A 6,103-nucleotide genomic window follows, 5' to 3' on the forward strand; every position below is an offset into this window, starting at 1 on the left:
CTTCTGCCAGGCTCTGACTGAGTTACCAGTATCTGGGAGGTTAAATCACCACCTGATGGTGCAGACCCAACTTAATGTAAACTCTGGCAGATGGACAACTGTCACACCTTGCATTATTTTGCGCTGCAGTACTATAACATTAATGACTTCTGTAATAACTCACCCAGAAATGTTCAAGAAATGTCAAGGTATTTTATCCACAATGGCATTTTGCCAACCATTATGGTAAAATACGCTTTGTCCACTGTAAACACTCTACAACCATTTATTTTTTTTTATTGTTACAAGAATACCTTGCTAAAAGAGAATTCATAGTTTGGAGATTAGGAGGAGGTGGAGTCATTAAAACTATTGTCCAGAGGGCTGAGGAGGGACTGTTGAGGTGGTTTGGGCATTTAGAGAGGCTGGAGAAAAATAGGATGACTTGGAGGGTGTATAAATCTGTAGTGGAGGGAAGGCAGGCTAGGGATAGCCCTTGGAAATGATGGAAGGAGGGGGTAAAGGAGGTTTTGTGTGCACGGGGCTTGGACATCCAGCAAGCATGTGTGAGCTGCTGGAGTGTAAGCAGGGTAACATTTTGTGAAGGGATTCAAGGAAACCGGTTAACCGGACTTAATACCTGGAGGTGGGAAGTACAGTGCCTGCACTCTAAAGTGCAGTTTACATTGCAAACTGAACTGTTTGCAATCCTAATGGCGCTAAAGCTAACCTATGACACTGAGCTTGATTCTATCATCATTACTGATTCTGTCATCATTGAAGGCTCTTAACTCATATAATGACTCCAACATCCTCATTGGAGAAGACAGGTACAGATACTCAAAAATCAGGGACAAAGGAATTAATGTATAATTACTATGGATCCCATCACACATTGGATTATTCCTTCATGATAAAGTTGATATGTTAGCCAAGAAGAGTACCCAGAAGGAGAATGTAGAATATAACTTTGGTATATCTGTGTCTAGCATTAGGAATAATATTAGGAGAGAAGTAAATAATAAAAATGATTGTTATAGGAATACAGTTAGAAGCCTGAGTAGATCTATAACCCACTATGATAACATGAACGTAGATAAGTATGTTTATGGAGCAACGTGCAATGTGAACAGACTGACTGATGTTGTAGTGGCCAGGCTTAGGCTTGGTTACAAGTACTGACTGATGTTGTAGTGGCCAGGCTTAAGCTTGGTTTACAAGTACTGACTGATGTAGTGGCCAGGCTTAGGCTCGGTTACAAGTACTGACTGATGTTGTAGTGGCCAGGCTTAAGCTTGGTTTACAAGTACTGACTGATGTAGTGGCCAGGCTTAGGCTTGGTTACAAGTACTTCTGGCAGTTTGGGAGACATACAGATGATGATCAAACTAAATGTAAATTATGTGATCAGGCATATGGTCACTGTCTTGAACACTATGTGCTTAATTGTCCACTTATTGAGGAATACAGAGACAGTACAATAACCTATGTGATAAGTCAAGATATCTTATTAATGAAAGTAAGATACCAGATATACTAAGCAAATTTCCTAAATTTGCTTGTAACAGATACCTGAATTATAGATATGTATATATAAATCCGTATGTACACCTGTTAACCCCTTTTGGGGCCTAGTTCCTAGGCCTTTTGTGTATCCGTATGCTCTTGCGCTACCGTCCACAGGATGGATATGGGATGCACAATAAACTAGCCACTTCGGTGGCAAAATCTAATCTGGTGAAAGTGTTTATTTTACGCTTCACCTTACCTTGGTGGGAGACGGCCAGTGTGATAAAAAAAAACTTGCTAAAATATAAGATGATGTTCTTGCAATTTTTTGTGACCTAATTCCTGTCTGCATAAATAATTCTGAGTGAAGACTCATAGAAATTAGAGCATATATCAACAACTGGGCTTCTCTTCTAACTGAACTGTTTGCTATACCTCTTGCACTCAAATGCATCCATGTATCTAAGGATGACACCTTAATTGTGTTACAATCCAGACACATGTATGGCTCAGTGGCTCGATTGACAACGCACTCATCTCACATACTGAGTGTCCGTGGTTCGATCCCTAGCATGGGTGGAAATGCTGGGTATATTTCCTTACACCTGCTGTCCCCTGCTCACCTAGCAGTAAGTAGGTACCAGAGTGTGAGTCAACTGTTGTGTGTCGCATCCTGGGGACAAGCTTAATTAACCCTAATGGAAATAAGACAGACAGTCCCCGATGATGCACTTACTTTATTGGGTTATTTTGAGTGTCTAATCCTCCGGATTAAAAATCCAAACAAAATCTTATCCTATCTTAAGATTGTAGACAATGGAGACACAGTGTATATTGGTAGATTTCATCTCACACTGGCCTGCATGACCCTGGTGGGTCTGGTGCTTTGTTTTGATTATAATAATTCAGATGCATGACAGAGTTAATGAGCTGGCAAAGGCCTTCAAGGAGGGGGCAGATTACGATATTGGTCTGGAGTTTGCCTGGAGAGAGTTCCGGGGGTCAACGCCCCCGCGGCCCGGTCTGTGACCAGGCCTCTTGGTGGATCAGAGCCTGATCAACCAGGCTGTTACTGCACACAATCCACCGTACGAGCCACAGCCCGGCTGGTCAGGTACCGACTTTAGGTGCTTGTCCAGTGCCAGCTTGAAGACAGCCAGGGGTCTATTGGTAATCCCCTTTATGTATGCTGGGAGGCAGTTGAACAGTCTCGGGCCCCTGACACTTATTGTATGGTCTCTTAACGTGCTAGTGACACCCCTGCTTTTCATTGGGGGGATGTTGCATCGTCTGCCAAGTCTTTTGCTTTCGTTGTGAGTGATTTTCGTGTGCAAGTTCGGTACTAGTTCCTCTAGGATTTTCCAGGTGTATATAATCATGTATCTCTCCCGCCTGCATTCCAGGGAATACAGGTTCAGGAACTTTAAGCGCTCCCAGTAATTGAGGTGTTTTATCTCCGTTGTATCGTCTGTCAGCAGTTTGACAGCAATACTACAGAAAGAACTACAATGACTCAAAAAATGAGGGAGAGCGACACCATCAATCCGCCTCTCATCATTCCATCATGCAGAAGGAGCCACATGTCTGTGGTGCATCCATCAGGCTCTGACTTGGCTATTAGTATTTTTGAGAGGTCACATCAGCATCACCAGATGATGCAGACCAAACTAAATACAAACTGCCAGATGGACATCTGTCGCATCTTCTGTCACTTTGTGCTGGAATGCGATAAAATTAATGAACTTAGACAACTCAATACAATTTTTATTTCTTTGAAAAGGTTACGAACAATTGATGGATAGTCATAAAAAAAAAAACGATAACTTTGACCTTACTTCTTTTAAAATTGTGGACCGCTAAGCCAGCGGAAGGCCTTGGTCAGATGACCAAAAAGCTCCAGTGGTGGGTCATCATCTGACTAAGACCCGCGTCAGGAAACACTTGTCCTGTTTCCTGACGAACCTCACCTAACCTAACCTAAACCTGGAGTTTACCTGGAGAGAGTTCCGGGGGTCAACGCCCCCGCGGCCCGGTCTGTGACCAGGCCTCCTGGTGGATCAGAGCCTGATCAACCAGGCTGTTGCTGCTGGCTGCACGCAAACCAACGTACGAGCCACAGCCCGGCTGGTCAGGAACTGACTTTAGGTGCTTGTCCAGTGCCAGCTTGACGACTGCCAGGGGTCTGTTGGTAATCCCCCTTATGTATGCTGGGAGGCAGTTGAACAGTCTCGGGCCCCTGACACTTATTGTATGGTCTCTTAACGTGCTAGTGACACCCCTCCTTTTCATTGGGGGGATGTTGCATCGTCTGCCAAGTCTTTTGCTTTCGTAGTGAGTGATTTTCGTGTGCAAGTTCGGTACTGGAGTTTACCTGGAGAGAGTTCCGGAGGTCAACGCCCCCGCGGCCCGGTCTGTGACCAGGTCTCCTGGTGGATCAGAGCCTGATCAACCAGGCTGTTACTGCTGGCTGCACGCAAACCAACGTACGAGCCACGGCCCGGCTGATCAGGAACCGACTTTAGGTGCTTGTCCAGTGCCAGCTTGAAGACTGCCAGGGGTCTGTTGGTAATCCCCCTTATGTATGCTGGGAGGCAGTTGAACAGTCTCGGGCCCCTGACACTTATTGTATGGTCTCTTAACGTGCTAGTGACACCCCTGCTTTTCATTGGGGGGATGTTGCATCGTCTGTCAAGTTTTTTGCTTTCGTAGTGAGTGATTTTCGTGTGCAAGTTCGGTACTAGTCCCTCTAGGATTTTCCAGGTGTATATAATCATGTATCTCTCCCACCTGCGTTCCAGGGAATACAGGTTCAGGAACCTCAAGCTCTCCCAGTAATTGAGGTGTTTTATCTCCGTTATGCACGCCGTGAAGGTTCTCTGTACATTTTCTAGGTCAGCAATTTCACCTGCCTTGAAAGGTGCTGTTAGTGCGCAACAATATTCCAGCCTAGATAGAACAAGTGACCTGAAGAGTGTCATCATGGGCTTGGCCTCCCTAGTTTTGAAGGTTCTCATTATCCATCCTGTCATTTTTCTAGCAGATGCGATTGATACAATGTTATGGTCCTTGAAGGTGAGATCCTCCGACATGATCACTCCCAGGTCTTTGACGTTGGTGTTTCGCTCTATTTTGTGGCCAGAATTTGTTTTGTACTCTGATGAAGATTTAATTTCCTCGTGTTTACCATATCTGAGTAATTGAAATTTCTCATCGTTGAACTTCATATTGTTTTCTGCAGCCCACTGAAAGATTCGGTTAATGTCCGCCTGGAGCCTTGCAGTGTCTGCAATGGAAGACACTGTCATGCAGATTCGGGTGTCATCTGCAAAGGAAGACACGGTGCTGTGGCTGACATCCTTGTCTATGTCGGATATGAGGATGAGGAACAACATAGAGTGGTAAATTTTAATTATTCATTATTTTACCTTATTACTGAAGTGAGGTAGCCAAAAATTTTATAATTAATAAGATTTATAGTAGTGAGGTAGCAAAAAACACTATTACAAATAGTAAAATTTTGGGGGATTATTTCGAGTCGTTTCAAACTAGTTGAATGATTTAGTACATTTAGTGTTGGCAAGATTAATTTTGGGAGATATAATTTTCAAGTATAGCCCTAAATTGACTGGCAGGCAAGGGACCTCTTTCTGGTTCAGGCAATGAATTCCAGATCTTAAGGCTCTTTATGTGCCTTGCATTTTTGCACAAGATGGTCCAGGCACGAGGGATGTTGAAGTTATGTGGGTTGTGTTGTGCCTGTGTGTTCTGTTGTAGTTGTAAAGTAAAAGGACACAAGTGCAACTAATGTGACATTTTATTGTGGCAACGTTTCGCTCTCCAAGAGCTTTATCAAGCTCCTGGAGAGCGAAACGTTGCCATAATAAAATGTCACATTAGTTGCACTTGTGTCCTTTTACTTTACATATTGTCTGTAATTCTACCAACTTTATTACATTCTGTTGTAGTTATCAAGATGTTTGAGCAAAGGGTTTATATTGGAGTTTAATGTTCTCTATATATAGTTCAAGAAATGCCAAAGTATTTTATCCATAGTGGCATATTACCAACCATTCTGGAAAAACACCCTGACTTTGTCCACTGTAAATAACTCATAAGTCACAGTAGTAGAGGTAGGAAACACAACTCTGGTACCCACAGTCAGTGGTCAGGCTTCAAACACCTTTTATTGTACAGCAATAGAGAAGTGGAACAAACTGCCTGTACATGTCAAAGCCAGTCATAGCATGAACTTGTTTAAGAAGACAGCCAAAAGGTACCTAATGAATGTAGGGATAAAGGGAGGAGTGATTTCTGGTATAACTCACATACATGTACCTATTAATGTGACCTGTCCTCTCTTTCATGTAAATGTAAATAGTCCTGGTATATCTCCTTTTACTGTTTAAAATAATAAGGTATTACAATAACCCCAATGGAAATAAGTCACTTAGACTTTCTTGGATTATCTTAGGTAATATACACATAAGCTGCTATGTAAGTTATTGTTGGTGTTTATAAAGCCACTGACACTGCTGTTTTGTATGAAAACCCCTCAAGGAAGGTTCCTTGATGCTGTTGAGGGGCTCTTGATCTAGGGAATTGGATCTATGCTCCA

Source organism: Cherax quadricarinatus, chromosome 1 (genome assembly GCF_038502225.1).
Source record: "Cherax quadricarinatus isolate ZL_2023a chromosome 1, ASM3850222v1, whole genome shotgun sequence".
NCBI classification, from domain to species: domain Eukaryota; kingdom Metazoa; phylum Arthropoda; class Malacostraca; order Decapoda; family Parastacidae; genus Cherax; species Cherax quadricarinatus.